Source organism: Octopus bimaculoides, chromosome 2, assembly GCF_046866305.1.
Source record: "Octopus bimaculoides isolate indiv1 chromosome 2, ASM4686630v1, whole genome shotgun sequence".
NCBI lineage: Eukaryota > Metazoa > Mollusca > Cephalopoda > Octopoda > Octopodidae > Octopus > Octopus bimaculoides.
In genome coordinates this window covers 164,028,047-164,048,176 of record NC_142929.1, presented here as the reverse complement: position 1 = coordinate 164,048,176, position 20,130 = coordinate 164,028,047, and the positions used below count along the sequence as shown (strand labels likewise).

Here is a 20,130-nt window from a genome sequence, read left to right as displayed (position 1 = left end):
ACTTAACCTAAAAGAAGGCAATTATCAAAGCCAACAAAATTCTTATAAATTCCAATTTTAATAAATTTTTATTGAGATGAAGTTTTCAAAATTCTTTCATTATTGAAGATTTCAACTACATGCTAATCAGAAAACTAATTTTTATTCATTGCAGCATACACATCTCTCTCTCCCTACTCAATTGTTTTCATAAAAAAATAAATGATTACAAAAAGTGTGTAAGTATACACACACATATACACACACATATATATATATACACACACACACACACATATATATGTATGCAGAAATCTACACAACATATTCCTACAAGCAAACATGACATATTCCAGTAGAAAACTGCCCATAGGGTGGTGTTTCTGTTAGTATGATGATAAAAATATTGTTTCTTCAAGCAGTGTTATCAGATTAACGAGAGTCCTCCCCATCAAAAGATAGCGAAATTTTTTGGCACCTTTCCCACTCTGTATTAATGAAGACAAAATATATTTTGCATCTCTATAATTCCTCTATCTTCACCATAGCGATTGATATGTTTAAAAATTTGGAAAGAAACCATCTTTCTTTATTAAATGTGGTAATTTGTAGGCCCCCTCCCAATCCTCACACTCCCACCTCATTCTGCTGCTTCATAAGGCTTCCCTCATTTGCTTGTAGCACATCTGTATCACAGATTCCCAACTAAGCTGTTTACAAAGATTCAGGCAGCATTTAACAGAAACCCAAGGTGTCAATTTCGTCCTTCCTTTTCCTGTACCATTATCTAAGGTCCTGCAAAAGTCATGGACAATGTTGTTCTGCCTTCGGTTAAACCATAAATATATGTACAAATTAAGTAAATAAATGAAATAATATTTTTTCTGGTGTATTAGAATTTCAGTTCAGTTAATTAGTGAAATGTACTTTAATTACAGTACAGATAATTAACACGATAACATATATGTTGCCTCAATTTACACCAAACCAATGAAATAGGAATTATTGCATGTTTCATTGAGATAATTTCACAAGTCAAAATATATTTTGATATATGTAGATACATATATGCAGAGGCGATTTTGTTTGTTTGTGTGTGTGTGTGTGTGTGTGTTTAAGTGCATGCATGCACACGAGTGAGAGAATTATATTTTTCATCTTGCATATTGTGTATGAGAGAGAGAGAGTGCGTGTGTGTGTGAGAGAGAGAGAGAGAGAGAGAGAAAGAGAGTGCGTGTGTGTGTGAGAGAGAGAGAGAGAGAGAGAGAAAGAGAGTGCGTGTGTGTGTGTGTGAGAGAGAGAGAGAGAGAGTGCGTGTGTGTGTGTGTGAGAGAGAGAGAGAGAGTGCGTATGTATGTGTGTGTGAGAGAGAGAGAGTGTGCGTGAGAGAGAGAGAGTGGTATTTCCTGCACGTCTGAGATATATAAACATAAATACATAAACAAAAAATCAGATTTTAATATAAATGCTTTATTGACAGTACATACATGTTATATGTACTCTAATTAATTATGTAATTCTTAGCTTTAAAATTCTGATGATGATGATATATATATATATATATATATATATATATATATATATATATATATAGAGAGAGAGAGAGAGAGAGAGAGAGAGAGAGAGAGATGAAAGTGAGTATTTTCATTGAACACATAACTGCAGAGTTGGAAAAAAGAACTCAATACTAGCTTATGATATTATATAGTATGATATAAAGAGTCACGGAATTTTGAGCTAATTATCTGAATTTTACTGCAAACAAACAAGGTCAGTGAAATTCCTGGAATGTTGAAGTGAAATTATTACACTGCCACCGCTACTATTTTTCCAGTGTGTCTTCCTGTAGGTCTCCCCCATCTGTGTCATAGCCTATTTCTTCACCCCGGATCTGCCAAACCCACCATTTGCTCAGATACTAAACATCCTGTTTAACTATATACCATTGAAAAGTTTTACCTGACAAAAATGTCTTCAATTTCTGTTCAAATATGAAAACTATGGATAGAATTACACAAAACTCCCAGCAAACTAAATACTGTAGCTACATACATAATGGACGACTTCAACACAATTAAATAAGAAGTGAGGCTGTCAATTGGGGGAACAAGAAGTAATTCACCATTAAGTTTTGAAACTTTGCTGTAACTTGTCCTGATGTAATTTCTGGAACAGATGTTTGTTATTTCACCTCATTCAGAACATTACATTGTTTTGACTGAAGATTCTAAGAATACTATATCTTTAATCTTTTAGTTGTTTTAGTCATTGGGCTGTGGTCATGCTGGGGCAATGCCTTGAATGGTTAAGTTGAACAATTGTACCCCAATGTTTACTTTTTAAACCTGGTACTTATTCTATTGGTTTCTTTTGTCAGACAACTAAGTTACAGGGATGTAAACAAACCAGCAATGGTTGTCAGTTGATGTTGTGCACGTGTGGTTCAAAAACCCACAAACAAACACATGTATGACAGAGTTCCACAGTTTTCATCTACCAAATTCATTCACAAGGCATTAACAGGCCTGGGGCTATAACAGAAGACACCAAGCAGTGGGACTGAACTTGAAACCACATGCTTGCAAGGAAAATTTCTTAACCACACAGACATGCCTGAACATTATAAAACTCATTTTATAAATCTTAGATAATTTGAGCTTGCCAGGAATTGAATCTAGAATTTCCTCAATTGTAAGCATGAGTGTTATCCATTGCACCACAAGTCTGTGTTAACATCATCATAATCCTTATTGGTTTAATATCCATTTTTCCATGTTTGCAAGGGTCAGATGGAATTTTACTGAGGCAGATTTTCTATGGCCTGTCACCAACCCGCACCTGTTTCCAGGTAAGATAATATCTCCCCATAACCAAACACGTTTTTATGGAAGACTGAAAACAAAGTATACTGCTTACATGATGGTGACATTCATTTACAACTATCACACAAAGTCAGGGAGACAGTAATACACATGTGTAAACGTACATATATGTTTAAAGTATAGGCTCCTTTTTCAGTTTCCCTATACCAAATCCCTTCACAAGTCTGTTCAGCATCGTCATCATCATCATCGTCGTTTAACGTCCACTTTCCATGCTGGCATGGGTTGGACAGTCTGACTGAGGGCTGGCAAGCCAGAAGGCTGCACCATTCTCCAATCCGATCCGGCAAAGTTTCTACAGCTGAATGCTCCTCTTATACATGTCACCAGCTTCACCTCAATTAGTCTCAACTGCCCTTATATAATGTTGGGTAGTCTAGAAAGACACCATCACTTTTCTTTCATATTATTATAACATCATAACCACACACTTGTAATCCCACCATAGCAATACAACTCTGCACTACCACTATAATTATACTACTTGTATACCACTACATCTATACCATCACTGTAACTGTACAACTGGAGTACCACTAGAGCTATATGGTAACAACACTATCACTGTAACTGTTCTGCTGCACCACTGTACATACTGCAATACATCTCTATGTTGTCACAACAGTTGAATCCTCAAACACCTTGCTACAAACCACACATTAGTGTATTCTTAGTGTATCTAGTTAGACCCCAGCCAACACCATGGCAATATATAATCCTTTGCCATCTTCTATACAGTTATTCAAATTACTAGCAATAACAGGCAGAACATCTTAACTCAGAATTTCTCAACCAGGGTTCCTGGATCCCTAGGGTTCCACAAGAAAGAGTGAGATAAGATAATGTTAATTTCATGATTGTAATATTACTATACAAGCACAATATATTATTGGTTATTGTAATTTAGTAATATAGACATCATCCCTATTATGTTATCAATATATATATATATATATATATATATATATATATATATATGATGTTTACCATGTGAACTACAATGAAAAAGTATGAGAAAAATATGGTATATAATTTTTTTTGTTCAGGGGTTCCTTGAGACATGTAATTTATTTTAAGCATTACACAAGGGTAAAAAGGTTGAGAAACACTGCCGTAACTTCTTAGGATAGGAAATAAATAATAATGCAATCCCAGATTTACTATATATGGTGGTGGGGAAGAGAACCAGGTTGTTAATACCTGGAAAACCTTTCACCAAAATTTTGTGATAGGAGAAATGCTCTAGGTCTAAACAGCAGTAGTACTGTCTGCATCAACACTAGATGCACAGAAACCACATCCAAAGACCATGAACACAACAAAAATATACTAAAAGCAGACCATCTGGACATGTGAGGGACCAGTTTGATACTGTAGCAATTACATGTCTCACCACTTCCTGAGTAACAAATTATCTTTCCTTTTCTCTAGAATCACTTCCTTTTGATATCCATCCCTTGATCTTAACATCATTCCTCTCCGTTCCTATTTTCCATTGATCACCCTTTTTGTACTACCAGTTATTTCTTCCTCTACCTAAGACCACTTCCTATCAACACCCATATCTCATTCTTAATACTATCTCACATCAACCATCCACTACATTCACCTCTGAGTGCCTCTGACCACTCCCATCCCTATCATGACAAGTGCTCACACTCAACCACATGCTTTCAACCTTTATCCACCTACAATTCCTGAGCTTCCTACTCATCTTGTACCTTGAGGGTATACTCTGATACCATGTCACCAGCTTCACCTCAATTAGTCTCAACTGCCCTTATATGATGTTGGGTAGTCAAAGAAGACACCGTCCCTTTGCCTTTTAAACTCCTAGTATAAAGCTAGCTCACTCTCATCTGGGGTGGGTGCTTTAATCTTTTGAGTTACATATTACATGGCTACCTCATTAGTGCTAGTGCCATGAAAAAGGCACACAGTATACCCTGTAAAGTGGTTGGGATTGGGAAGAGCATCCAGCTGTAGAAACCATGCTAAAGTAGACATTGAAGCCTGACATAATTCTCTGTCTCATCAGGTCCTGTCAAACCATCCTTACTCATGTCAACATGAAGGACAGACAATAAACAATGATCACAAACACACACAACTGTACATGTATTTCATTCAATTCATGCCTTCAAATACACTTTGCCACAAGTAATTAGCTAAGAAACTGAACATTACATTTATTACCAGTGAATTTTCCATGAATATCAGTTCGTTGAAATATATAACTAGAGTTTAAAATAGCTACTGAAGCTCTTGCAGTTATGATGAGAATAATGTTCAGGTTGTTGATGTTAGTAAAAAAAAAGGAAATATACAAGATTTCAGTAATTATGTGAGTGGTATACTACTTATTTGTGGGAATAAGATCACTCAATAAGCATAACTTATGTACCTTACACATATGTCTGCATCAGCTTTCATGTAACCAGGGGATGTAAAGCTGTACTCCATATGTAACTATAGTTTAAGGATTCAAATATAAATTGGGTTTTCAATAAGGGATATTCACAATTCCAGCTTTCAACTATATTTCTATATATTTGTTGGGAAAGTCAAATACAATCCTACTTTGTTTAGAAATAATTCTCATTTATTTTCTTAAGTCTGATACTGATTGAAGCATGTCTACAATTGAACCTAATGTTATAATGACAACATACACCTCTTTTCATTACCAAATGTTCTATTGAGAAAGTGGAATGATTTACTGTGGCTATTATTTTAAATTAGCTAGAGATGTTAGCCCTCACCCCTACATAATTCTGACCTCTGGCAAAACTCACCCACAACTCCCACAATCCCCACCACCTACTGCAGGCCCTTCTAGTTCCTTCCACCATCACTTGCTATCTCTAAATATCTCACCTCACACTCTTACACAAAATCTCCTCAATCTCCTCTGCACTACTTATACCTCCATACTGCTCTCTGTGGGTAGGCCCTCTCTCTCTCTCTCTCTCTCTCTCTCTCTCACACACCTCCCTCTGCTTCCCTGCCCTACTGGGGTGATCAAGTATCTCCTCTGTAGTAAACAAGATATCTCTGCCCCTCTATCATACTCCAACCTCATGCCTGGTGCATGGCCACTTCTCTCAGTTCCTCTCCCTGTATCAGCTGAGATGTCCTTGTCTTGCAAGTTACTTGGCAACCGAATGGATGCTGGTGGCACATAAAAAGCACCCATGCTGACACCACATAAAAAGCGTCCAGCACACCTGTGTAGAAGAAGTAGCAGTATATGTATCTTTAATTCAGCTATGTATAATTTTAAACAGGAAATAAAAAGCATATGCTAAAAACAAGCAGAGTTCCTCGAGATGAAGGACATGATGGAAATAAAATTATCTAACAAGTTAAAAGGTAGTTTCACTTCTGATGGGTCAAATGGATTAAGGACAACAAACAGTTGCATGTTGTTGTTGGATAACACACACACACACACATAGTGGTAGTGAGATGCTGGCATAGCACATACACAAATATGTGTGCACAAAGATACACACAGTATTATAAGTTGGTATTAAAGTAACATACATAGACTGATACTGCTGTAGGGTTGCACAAGAAAACAAATATTATAAGCTATGTTGTGGTTGTGTAACATACATACACACACTCTCAATACTACACAGTTTGTTGGTGTTATAGTAAGTGTAATAACAATGAACAATGGATAAAACACACTTGGTGGTGTTGTTGAAAAAGATGCTTTATCAATTAAGTTGATAACCAAAACAATACTCTTGATCTTTTTCCTTGAAGGTTGAATGGAGAACAAATTTTTATACATACATTCAGTCAAACAAGGGAGGTTCTACATGATCACTTGGCCTAGTAGAAATAACAGTGAAATCTTCAGATAACACTCAACTACTTTAAACAAAGAACACCAGTAGGTTGGTGTATATTATATCTGAGAAAATGGTCTGGTTAGGATTGGCATGACTGAAATCACAGGTCGGTCAATCAGAATTGACCTAGAGTTAAACGCATATCTTAAGCATGAGAAGCAGAATTGATTATCTTTAGTGGAGTGAGAAAACAAACAAAACAAAAAAGATCTTAAATTGTTTTTATCATCTTTACATTTATATAAGCTTTGCAATACAACAAAGCTACCTTAACTCTTGAGTATTTATCAAATTTTAAGCTGCAATAACCCTCATGCAGTCTGTATCTAGCTTTAATATGCCTCTTATACAATCAGTAAAGCAACCATGAAAAGTCTTTGTTATTGGTTCCTCTATTTTTATGTATTTGAATAAATTGAGGTACTGAGTGTGGCCTTAAAAACACAAAATCCTAAACATGTACTTTTAACATAGTTAAAATATGACTAATATACATCCACACATTATTTCTTTAATTTATCTAAATATATAATTACCTATAACTATACATTTACTTCAAATAAATTGTACTAAAATTACCCATCTTTGTAAAGTTGTTACAGAATCTAAGCTAGTTATTTAATAATATTTAATACACTTTTTCTTAACCTACTTTTTTTAATGCCATCTATTTTATTATTTATTTGTATTTATTTCAATATATTTATATATACACCTATATGTATGGCATGTATGTAAGTATGCAATCTTTGTTATGTTAGTAGGCATTAAAAACAATTTACCTAACTTTGCTAAGTAAGTACTATATAATTCATATATCCTCAAAGAGGTCATTACTTTGTAAGCAGATGAACAAGTTTCAGTTATGAGAATACCAGTATCTCTAATGTGCAATTATAAGTTTATACAATCAACAAAACATTTAATATTAGATATAATAAAGCTTTCTTTCATAGCAACAATAAAATGAAAATGAGAAATAATACATAATTCAGTGAAAACATATTCTGAGAAAGAATTCCAAATACAATCTAGAGAGTTTATTCATTTGTGATTCCTGAAATCCACTTTTGAGTTTACAAAAGTCCCCCAGAGATGTATTAAATTTCTTTTAGTCACTATTGCTTTAAGAAAACTATACAATTCTAGAAGTATTTTAGTTTTCCTCTTCACAACATAAATATTTATGTATCCTACAAATATTACCATGGTGAATTACTGAGATGAATTGAAAATAAATGCAATGTAGCAAGTGACAGTTTCACTATTATCTTTTATGAAGTTTTTGTGCAAGGAAAATACACAATATGCTTTTAAAAAAACTGGTGTTGGTAGTGGTGGTGAAAAAGAATGTCTAATAAATAAAATGTTAAAATAATATCATTAAATTAACACCACCATAAAAGGAACCTAACAAAGAGTAGATATTTAGGTTAGATAAAAAGAATTTGGTGGTTGAGGAAATTTGAATTACTGAACAAAACAAAGAGCAAAATAAGTAAAAATTTATGGACACTAGAAACTGCATCTAATGATGTGTATACAATATGCAGTTTATAAATTATGATAATTTTTAAATGACTAATGACAAATGTGAAATTTATTAGACTATTATTGATACCTATATATTTGTCAGTTTAAACAACCTATTAGTACATTATACAAACAATGGTTGGGTTGGAAGATGAAGAAAATGATGCAAAAAGTAGCAGAGTGGGCATTTCAAAATCTAGGAGCCTACAACATTAAGTCTGTCAATTTTAATTTTGCAGAATCTTGGAAGCAATTGAAGACTTTGATTTTGGAAAATGGTTGGAAAAAGTTGTTGAATAATATTGAACCTGATTTGAATTTTGAAAGATTTGATGTAAATAATTTTCAGCACACTTTCGTAAAAGCTGGAAAATAGGAAACAACTGAACATGTTCAGGAATAGTTTGAAGTAGATGATGGTGATCCTGACTATCAAGTGCTCACTGAATAAGAAATTGTGGATGAAATTTTACATAGAAGGCAGGAGAAAAGGAGGACATTGACAAAGACGAAGTTCCACCAGGATAACCAATCTCAGGGACATTGCCATTCATTATATATCTTGAGCTCAAGACTGTCTTTTACACTGAATATTTTCAACAGTTCATGATGATGATGATGATGATGATGACAAACAACTGAAACTAGATGCTTTCTTGAAACTAACTTTTCTGACTCCCATTCTTATTTCACCCACCAACATCACAACTGTCTACAAGCAAAGAGAGCTTCCGTTTGTGCACATTTCAGAAGAGTCTGAATGTTGTGGATTTCCTTTTACCTCCACCTTCAGATACTGACAAAAAGACTTCTGTACTACCACTAACAATACAAAATAAGTACCTATCCATCACTTTCTTACAATCTCTGTCTCAACCAATCATCACTTGTGTCTGTCTTATAAGTTAACATTAACCTTCTATACTGTGAGACTCCACTCCTCCTTCCTTACTTTGATTATAACCAACTTCCCTCACACTCTTACTTCCAACCATTGCACAACCATCCTTTACTTGTTCTCTCTTCTCACATTACCCCTACTATTCTTGCCTCATTACATTCTACCATTACTATCTCATTACTACCCTACTATTCATGGAAGGCTGGGAGACAGAATTTCCAGGTATTGTGATAGAGGAATGACAAAACTACATATTTTTCCAGCAAGAGAGAGAAAGCTTGTGGTGTGTATCAGGTACCAAAAGATCTGCTGCGACCTGCAATTAATCAGGCATCAGGATGAGAAGACGGTATCAAATATTGGTAAGAGAGTGACAACATGTGGTGAGAGATGAGAGTATGTGTGTGAAATGCAAAATAAATTCTCTTACTACTTTTAGTGCTGTCTCTCTCTTTTCTCCCTCCTCTACTACAATTTAACCCCAATCAGCTTGATTCCCATTTCACATTTTCACTTCTTTTGACCTTTCATTTTAGTCCTTCAAGAATTGCCATCTCTTGTACCCACATTATTAGTCAGATTGTCCCATATAAACATAGACAATGTACAGTTGGTAAGATAGTTGAACTCACTAATGCTGGTGCCACAATACAATGCAATCCAGCACACTCTATAAAATGGTTGGCAAACTAAGTGAAAGCAATACAGATTCAAGACAATCCTTAGACTTGCCTTGCTGAGGACAAAACAATCTGTCTAGAGCTAATGCCATGAAAAGTACACTCACTAAGATGGTTGGTGTTAGGAAGGGCATCCAGCCACAGAAACCATGTCAAACTGCAAAACATTTGAGCAAGATGTGGTCCTCCAGTCTGTTTAGGAATGATGAGGATGATAAGCTATATATGCATATGTGAGTGTGCGAGCATGTGTGTGCATGTTCATGTGTACACACACACACATTAACCGTCCTTTTAACAGCAACCTCTTCATGGATTAAATGAGAATTATTGAGGCAACTTCTCTACAACCAGATACCCTTCCTATCATTAGTCAACACTTATTTCCCAGTAAAGTACTATTTCTCCGTCTTTTGAACAACAAACAGATCAATGGCCAAAACTGTAAACAATGACACCATTTGACACCAGGGACACTGTCTATGCAGAGTGCAAAAAATGGGGAAACACAAACCCACTCATGGATACACACATACATACAAACATAGATGTATAAATGTGTGTCATTTGTGCATGTGTGTGCTACTATGCTACATACACACACACATATACACATATCTGAATAAGTACATGTATGTGTGTGTTTATATCTACGTAAACATAAATATATGATGATGATGATGGACTCTCCCGCTGAAAACGACATATGAGTGTTCAGCTTTTGCCAAATGACCTGCACAAGTGATTTGTTTATAGGGATCAAATATTTGTGCTGCACATCAGCTCACTCTCTTCATCAAATCAAAATTGCCCGAACAGGTGCATGGTGTACCATCAGGTGTTAAAGTGATTGCAGAGCAATGTGAGATGAAGTGTTTTGCTCAAGAACACAACATACCAACCAGTCTAGAAATCGAAACCATGATCTCACAGTTGTGAGTGCAACATCCTAACCACTAGGCCATATGCCCTCATTATTAATAATAATAATAATAATGGTTTCAAATTTTGGCACAAGGCCAGCAAGTTAGGGGAAGGAGCTAAGTTGATTACATTGATCCCAGTGTTCAACTTGTACCTATTTTATCGAGCTTGTGGAATTTGAACTAAGCATTTTGCCCAGCATGCTAACAATTCTGCCAGCTCACTGCTTGAATAATAATAATAACAATCCTTTCTACAATAGGCACAAGGCCTGAAATTTGGGGGAGAGGATTAGTTGATTACATCAACCATAGTACTCAACTGGTACTTGTTTTATCGACTCCAAAAGGATGAAAGATAAAACTGACCTTGGTGAAATTTGAATTCAGAAATATGAAGACAGATGAAATACTGCTTAAGTATTTCGCCTGGCATACTAATGATTTTGCCAGCTTACTGCTTTAATAATAATAATAATCCTTTCTACTATAGGCACAAGGCCTGAAATTTGGGGGGAGTGGTTAAGTCGATTACATTAACCCCAGTACTCAATGGGTACTTGATTTATCAACCCTGAAAGGATGAAAGGCAAAGATGACCTCGGCAGATCTTGAACTCAGAATGTAGCAACAGGAGAAATACTACTAAGCATTTTGCCTGACGTGCCAACGATTCTGCCAGCTCGCTACCTTAATAATAATAATGATGATGATGATGATGATGATGATAATAATGAGTTTCTTGTATGTAGTGCTCAAGGACACTACAACTTATTGGAAAGGATTAAAAGACAGTCACAAAGCAGACAGACAAGTCAAGTAAACAAAGACAACAATGAAAGGTAGAAGTATTCACACAGTACACTGAATGAAAAATACAAAGAGAGAAAAATGAACATTAAGAGAGTCACATTAAGGAAAGTAATGCAGGCATGTCAAGAGTAGTGTTGGTGAATTTTAGAAAAATGTAGTGTCTTGACAGCTAACAACTGATGAGGGAGTTTATTCCATACTTTGACAACTCTGAGTATAAAAAATGTTTCCAAAAAGTCATGGGAAGTGTGCTGTATTCGGATTTTTAAGCATGTCCAAGGATGGTAAAGTACCAAATTCAAAAAAGGTGTTAAATTCTGGGAGATGTTGGATAATCTTGCAGGTTTCTACAAAGCTGTTAATGATGAAACTTTAGTGCATTGATATCCAGAGAAGAAAGACATTCAAGCTATGGTAACTGATAGAGAGTTTTATCTAGTTGCACATCTCTGGACAGCTTCCAGTAGATTCACATTCTCAACAAGATGGTGGTTCCAGACTGGAGATGACTGGACATATCACAGCCATATAAGGTTTAAACAGATAGCTGATGAATTGCAGGCGAAGATCTTACTGAGTGATGTTAAGACACCTTTGGCCATTTTGTTAATTTTAGAAATGTGGTCCCTCCAATGCAGATCATTGTTGACAATAATGTCTAGGTTATATTCACCAGCAAACTTCTTAAGGTTGGGGTTGTGAAGGGAGTAAATAAATTCCAGATTTTTCCTTCTTAACAATTTAGTGGTACACTTGTCTATAGCTAACTTGAGATACCAGTCAGCAATCCACTGCCATTTCATGCCCAGATCAGATTGTAAGGAAGCATATAAGATTAGTTCTTTTTATCTCAAGGTACAGCTTAATGTCATCTGCATAACGTGCTTGAAGTTGGCATCTATTTCATTAATGTATGCAACAAATAACAGGGAATCAAAGGTAGATCCCTGTGGCACACTAGATGCCATCACATAAGGTGCAGATTATTATCCTAGTATTGTAACTACCTCTCTTTGACTCAGAATGCAAGACTCCATCAATTTGGCCATACAGCTTGTGAGACTGACTTGACAGTAATTTGAATATGGGGAATAATACTGGAAATTTTCTACTGTTCTGCAATAATGCTGAATTGGAAAAGTGGCAGAAACTGGTGCAGTAGAATGAGCTCATCACTTTTGCAAAATAGATAAATAAAACTAAAAAACCAGGGAAGGCATATTGCACAGACACATGCAGTGATATCGCAGCATTGCAAAAGTAAATTCAACAGATGTTATGAAATTTGGTGTGAGCAGCAGTGAAGATTGTATACATGTATACATATCTATATATACATACACATATACACAGAGACATACATGCACACACTCATATATGCATATCTATATATACAATTTTTGCTTAGTATATATTTTAAGTTACGTAAAAATACTGGCATACAAATATTAAATGATGATGATATAGATGTGCATCAAACACAGACAAACTGTCACACAGTTTTAGATACAATCCTTTTCAATCTTTAAATTGTGAAAGGAATACAGAGGTATGTACTAAATGCAGTTAAAGAAAAGAAGCCCACACAGAACCAAAGAATAATCCCTATCCATGGAACAATCCTAGATATATAAAAACATACAGAAATGGAGATAGACAAGCAAGAAAAATAAAGTGCAAAAATTCAATATGGATGCAGTGCAACAAAGAAATTACAGGAAAAAGGGTACCAAGAGAATGGACCATAGTGAAAAAGAAAGAAAAAAGAAATATTGGAATAAATCAACATTTAAAGAGATGAATGCAGACAAATAACATAATCTATTGGTAGCATAGATAGAGTTATAAGATACTTTAGAGTGCAATACCAAACTAATGAATCCCTTAGTGAAGTTGAAGAAGGTTTCAAGAACTTCATGATTACCTAACATGGTAAATTAAGAACTATTATTCATGGATATCAGCCACTGTAGTAATGGAAAAAGTGATGTAAGATATTACATCTCTTGACCCTATTGGTTGTAGTGCATTGGTGACTCAAACTTTGTTAAACATTGCTTTCATAACAGATGCTATGGAAAAGTTTAAACTCATGGTAATGTGGTTGGTAATTTGTAAACTGACCAAAATTTATCCCAGTAATTTTATTATCTTTTATTTATCTGCATATTTAATTGTGATGTTAATCACCAAAAATTGTCTACTGGTTCACTTGTTCCACATTTCTGATAAAAAGGCCTGCAAAGTTTTCCAGGAACTGTTTTGTCAGTTATTGCAAATGTCATATATATATATATATATATATATATATATATACACACACACACACACGTGATGTGTTGTGTATGTGAAAGTATGAGAGAGAGCGAGTTTATAATCCTCAATGACAGCACATTCAGCCACAGGTCTACTATATTAACTTGGAAACAGTGAGAGTAGGTGACAGGAAGAGCATTCAGCTGGAGAAAAAAAATCTACTTCAACAAGTTTCAACAACCCGTATAAGAATGAAAAAGTAAACATGATGATGATGATTAATATAGATACAATATAGGGTGTTGGGGCTAAACTCAACAGTTTGCATAAAACAAAAAGAAAACACACAGTATCCCATCCCAAAATAAAACCAACTTTAAAAAAAAAAAATCAAAAATATCAACTAAATTATGGCTGGGAAACAACAGCTTACTCAAAGTAGCCACCCTCAGCTTCTACCATGGCTTTAAGGCAGCTCTAAAACCTGGTACATGCATTTCTCGCTGTGTCCCTGGGAAAATCTTTGGACACCACCTTGATCTTGGTCACCAGCTTGGCCTTGGTATTGTAGGTAGGCATCTTTCTCAACAGTGCTCCACATATAGTAAGCCATGGGATTACAATCAGGGAAATTAGAAGGCTAGAAATTGGGGCTGGTGAAGTTGTACAAATTCTTCAGCAACCACTTCTGACTTTTCCTGGAAGCATGGCAAGGAGACAAATCCTACTGTCAAACCTGTCTTTCAGCAGCAACCTGCTCCAGCCAGGGTTTGACTACAGTCTCCAGCAGCTTCAATTCAGACACATAGTGTCTGAATTGACCCTAAAGCCCTGTTCAAAAATGAAGTATGGCATAATGTCAACCTCACATACCTGATGGCCATCACAGTTTTCATATGTGGGTTATCATATGGATTGTATGCAAGCCACTTGTTCTGGATGTTGTGAAACTGATCCTGGCAGAATTTCTTTTAATCTGAGAAGAACCAGATCATCCCCAGCTCAGCAGAATGCCTCAGGAGCTTCTTTACTTTTGTCAAGTAGTTTCCCCTTGGCTCTCAGAATTTGTCTCTTGCACCTCATGTAGAAGTGGTAGCAAAGGTCCTCATTCAAGGCCAGCTTCATGGTGGCAATTCCAACACCCATCTCTCTTACCAAAGCCCAGATTCCCTTGCTTAGATCTTCCATTATCTTGGCCTGCAGATGGACGAACTCCAGCATGTAGACGCAGTCAGAATGCCTGTTGTGACTCTATCATGTCTTACAGCCTTTACAGTGTTCTCAGAGCATTGAGTGGTAGTCATGGTGTCAGCATTTTGATACTCAGTGCAAATCATCATGATACAGGTCAACTCTCTTCCACTATTCAGATGGCTCTCAGTCCTCCATGTCAGCTAACCTTTTCTCAACTACATGATGTCAAGGCAAGGAGACAGTAATACACACACACACACATATATATGACAGGTTTCATCCACTTTTCATTTATCAAATCTCAAGGCTTTGATCAGCCCAATACTATTGTAGTAGACACCTGCCCTAGCTGCTATGCAGTGAGAATGAACCAATAGGCAGATGATCTAGTCTGTAAAACAGAGTTTGTGGAAGACATGAAGAAGAAATCTTTTATGTGGAAACAAAACCCAGTATCAAGAGGCTTCTAAAAGGTATGAAAGAAGTCAGGACTCCACTGCCATTGTGAACAAAGACTTTGTAAGTGGCAGATGTATGAATACAGAATGATCATTATCCTTTCTACTCTAGGTATAGGGAGTGAAATTTTGCAAGAAGGAGCTAGTCGATAACATCGACCCCAAAAGTATGAAAGGTAAAATTCAGCAGAATTTGAACACAGAATATAAAGATGGCTGAAATGATGCTAAGCATTTTGTCTGGTGTGCAAATAACTCTGCCACCTCATTGCCTTAATGATGATAGATATATGCACATACATTTTCCTTTTACTTGCTTTTGCATCACATGTAATTTCACAGCTAAAAGGCTTTCATATATACGATGGGCTTCTTTCAGTTTCTGTCTACCAAATCCACTCACAAGGCTTTGGTTGGCCTGAGGCTATAGTAGAAGACACTTGCCCAAGGTGCTACGCAGTGGGACTGAACCCGGAACCATGTGGTTGGTAAGCAAGCTACTTACTACACAGCCACTCTTACGCTTGTATGTATATATATATATATATATATATATAGTAATAACAATTATCCATGAATGGATTTAATGCATCGCTATGTGCATTTTTCCACAAATTGCATGTTTCTTATGATCATAGTCCATACTCATGGGAGGATTACAATACAGTCTGTAGTATCCATGGACATCAGATAGATTATATTCATGTGTTAATTTCCTCAGGCGATATGACATTAACATTGGAAGCAGTGAATGTATAACTGAAGGTTGTTTATCAATTTTGACCAATGAAAAAGTTGATTGGGGTATGTGGGCAGTTCTCTGTGTATTTAGTGGGGAGGAGTAGAAGAGAATGGAAAGAGAGAAAAGAAAGGTAATTATAAACAGAGGGAGGTGTGTATGTGGTGATAAGAGCTTTTATATGCATACTCAAAAATGTTTCCCCCAAAATGAATGTAAAGGATATGTGTGTGTGTGTGTGGGGGGAGAGATCTTCCTCATTTCCTTTTTTCTATCTTACCTACTTCCTGATAATTGAGTAGTTTGGTGGAACAGCCAACAGTTAATTTTTCACTAACCATGATCTATTATTGATTTTACGAAGCCGTGATCAACTATCTACCTATCATATTTGCTAATGCTCTTTAAGCAACAAATATTTACAGACTTCAATAATTTTCTCTTCTACACCTTATTCCTTCTGCTTTCTCATATTTTCTAACCCACCACCATTGCTATATATTTTTTCTTCAAAAATTAATATTCTATTAAATATTTCTCAGTTCTACTCTATCTCCTAATATTCTCTCATTATCCTATAACAGTTGTTGTTTTCTTTCCTTGAGGCTACTCATCCCTGCCTTTTTCCACACTCTTTATGCCACTCTACAACCTATATTACTATGACTATTGTTATTACTGTTGTAATTTTAGTGACTGGAATGTCTATTAATTGATATCAATTAACTTAGTGATTATTATTCTTAATTTACTTATTTAAATGTTCTCTTGATTTAATTGCATAAGAAATTACTAGTACTGTTGCCGAGCTCGTCTAATTATTAGTATTATTCTTCACTTAATCATCATCATCATCATCGTTTAACGTCCGCTTTCCATGCTAGCATGGGTTGGACGATTTGACTGAGGACTGGTGAAACCGGATGGCAACACCAGGCTCCAGTCTAATTTGGCAGAGTTTCTACAGCTGGATGCCCTTCCTAACGCCAACCACTCAGAGAGTGTAGTGGGTGCTTTTACGTGTCACCCGCACGAAAACGGCCACGCTCGAAATGGTGTCTTTTATGTGCCACCCGCACAAGCCAGTCCAGGGGCACTGGCAACGATCTCGCTCGAAAATCCTACGGGAGCCAGTCAGGCGGTACTGGCAACGGCCACGCTCAAAATGGTGCATCTCATGTGCCACCCGCACAAGAACCAGTCCAGGGGCACTGGCAACGATCTTACTTGGCTTGCCGGGTCTTCTCACGCACAGCACATTTCCAAAGGTCTCGGTCAGTAGTCATCGCCTCGGTGAGGCCCGATGTACGAAGGTCTTGCCTCACCACCTCAGCCCAGGTCTTCCTGGGCCTACCTCTTCCACGGGTTCCCTCAACTGTTAGGGTGTGGCACTTTTTCACGCAGCTATCCTCATCCATTCTCACCACATGTCCATACCTGCGCAATCGTCTCTCTTGCACACCACAACTGATGCTTCTAATGTTCAGCTTTTCTCTCAAGATACTTACACTCTGACGGGTATTCACATTGACATTACACATCCAACGGAGCATACTGGCTTCATTCCTTGCGAGCTTACGTATGTCCTCAGCAGTTACAGCCCATGTTTCACTGCCATGTAGCATGGCTGTTCGTACGCATGCGTCATACAGTCTGCCTTTTACTCTGAGTGAGAGTCCCTTTGTCGCCAGCAGGGGTAAGAGCTCTCTAAACTTTGTCCAGGCTATTCTTATTCTAGCAGCTACACTTTCAGCGCACCCACCCCCACTACTAACTTGGTCGCCCAGATAGCGGAAGCTATCAACTACCTCTAGTTTTTCACCCTGGAATGAGATAGAAGTTGTTTCCTGTTTGTTTACAGTCTTTATTGCACCTGAACATCTGCCACAAACAAAAACTAACTTGCTAGTTAACCTGCCTTTGATGTTGCTGCACCTCTTATGTGTCCATAGCTTGCACCGGGTACATCTTATAGAGTTACTACCTACTCCTTTTCTACATACTGAGCAGGGCCATCTACCTGAAGGGGTTTGTGTTTTATCTACCTTCCTACTTATTAGGATTTTGGTTTTAGCTAGGTTGACTCTAAGGCCCTTCAATTCTAGACCTTGCTTCCACACCTGAAACTTCTCTAGTTCTGATAGTGACTCCGCAATTAGGGCAAGGTCATCAGCATAGAGGAGCTCCCAGGGGCAACCTGTCTTGAACTCCTCTGTGATTGCCTGGAGGACTATGATAAATAAGAGGGGGCTGAGGACGGAACCTTGGTGGACCCCTACCTCTACCCGGAATTCATTGCTGTACTCATTTCCAACCCTCACCTTACTGGCAGCATCTCTGTACATGGCTCGCACAGCTCTCACTAACCATTCTTCTATCCCAAGTTTCCTCATTGACCACCAGATAAGGGATCGGGGGACCCTGTCAAAGGCTTTCTCCATGTCAACGAAAGCCAGGTACAGAGGTTTATCCTTAGCTAGGTATTTCTCCTGCAGCTGTCTCACTAGAAATAAGGCATCAGTAGTGTTTTTACCTGGCACGAACCCAAACTGCATCTCATCTAAATTGATTCGCTCCCTAAATTAGTTGGGCTATGACCCTCTCTGTAACTTTCATAACCTGATCTAACAGCTTGATGCCTCTGGAATGAACCCTTTTATACTCTTTTACTTGTTTCAGTCATTTGACTGTGGCCATGCTGGAGCACCGACTTTAGTTGAGCAAATCGACCCCAAGACATATTCTTTGTAAGCTTAGTACTTATTCTATCAGTCTCTTTTGCCAAACCACCAAGTTACGGGGACGTAAACACACCAGCATCGGTTGTCAAGTGATGTTGGGGGGACAAACACAGACACACAAACAAGTATATATACATATATACAACGGGCTTCTTTCAATTTCTGTCTACCATATCCACTCACAAGGCTCTGGTCAGCCCGAGGCTATAGTAGAAGACACTTGCCCAAGGTGCCACGCAGTGGGACTGAACCTGGAACCATGTGGTTGGTAAGCAAGCTACTTACCACACAGCCACAACTGTTTCTCTGATATTTTCTGCAATAAAATTTTTTTTCCCCTTCTAACATGTATAGTCATGGTTTCAAGTTCAATCTGACTGTGCAGCAACTTGAGCAAGTTGGTTCCAAGTCAACCAAAGCCTAATGAGTGAATTTAGTAGACAGAAACTAAAAATGTGTGTGTTTGTGTGTGTGTGTACATGTGTGCACCCTCGGTCTGACTTACCTGCTAATAGTCAACAAATGTCACCATGAAGAAAAAAAATTCAGACTAGGGGAAATACCACCTGGCTTGGAAAAGGTGAGAGTTGGTGACATGTAAAAAGTGGTAGATAAAAATCTACTTCACTAAATTTCATCTAATGCATATGGAAAAGTTTTCAAGAATTTATTCTAGATATTGATGGTGATGATAACACAAAAAGATATTTGTTAAGAAACGGAAATATATAGTTGTCTCAATGGTACACACACTAAATAGCTGCATTTAATTCAAAACATTTCAAAGGCAGAAGAATAATAAAATTTAGAATATGAAATTAAATGTATGAGGATGAGATAGATACTAATGTTCAATACTGTGTGCGTGTTTATGTGTGTGTTGTCTCATTTTTGTTGATATTGATAATGATTATGATGATGAAATATGTACAGAGCTGCTTATTCTCTCAATAATATCAACCAGCATAAACTGTGGTCTTTTGTTGATTCCAAGTTGTGTAATATGTATGTGGGTGCTACCAAAGACAGAATTGCTGTATATTCAGTTACAAAATGAATTTATCAGTTGAGTTTATAAGAACCCGAGTCATAGTTATGCTACACTGTGTTTGTAATTGGTACTGCTGGGGACAGACATCAGATTTAAACACTAAGTTCAGGTCTGTTC

At 36.9% G+C, this 20,130-nt stretch overlaps 1 protein-coding gene across 23 annotated transcripts in view; it reads right to left on the bottom strand.

Annotated features, from left to right (window-relative positions):
- Positions 1 to 20,130, bottom strand: part of LOC106875262 (kalirin) — a 549,719-nt gene that overhangs the window by 166,728 nt on the left and 362,861 nt on the right. The window lies entirely within an intron of this gene.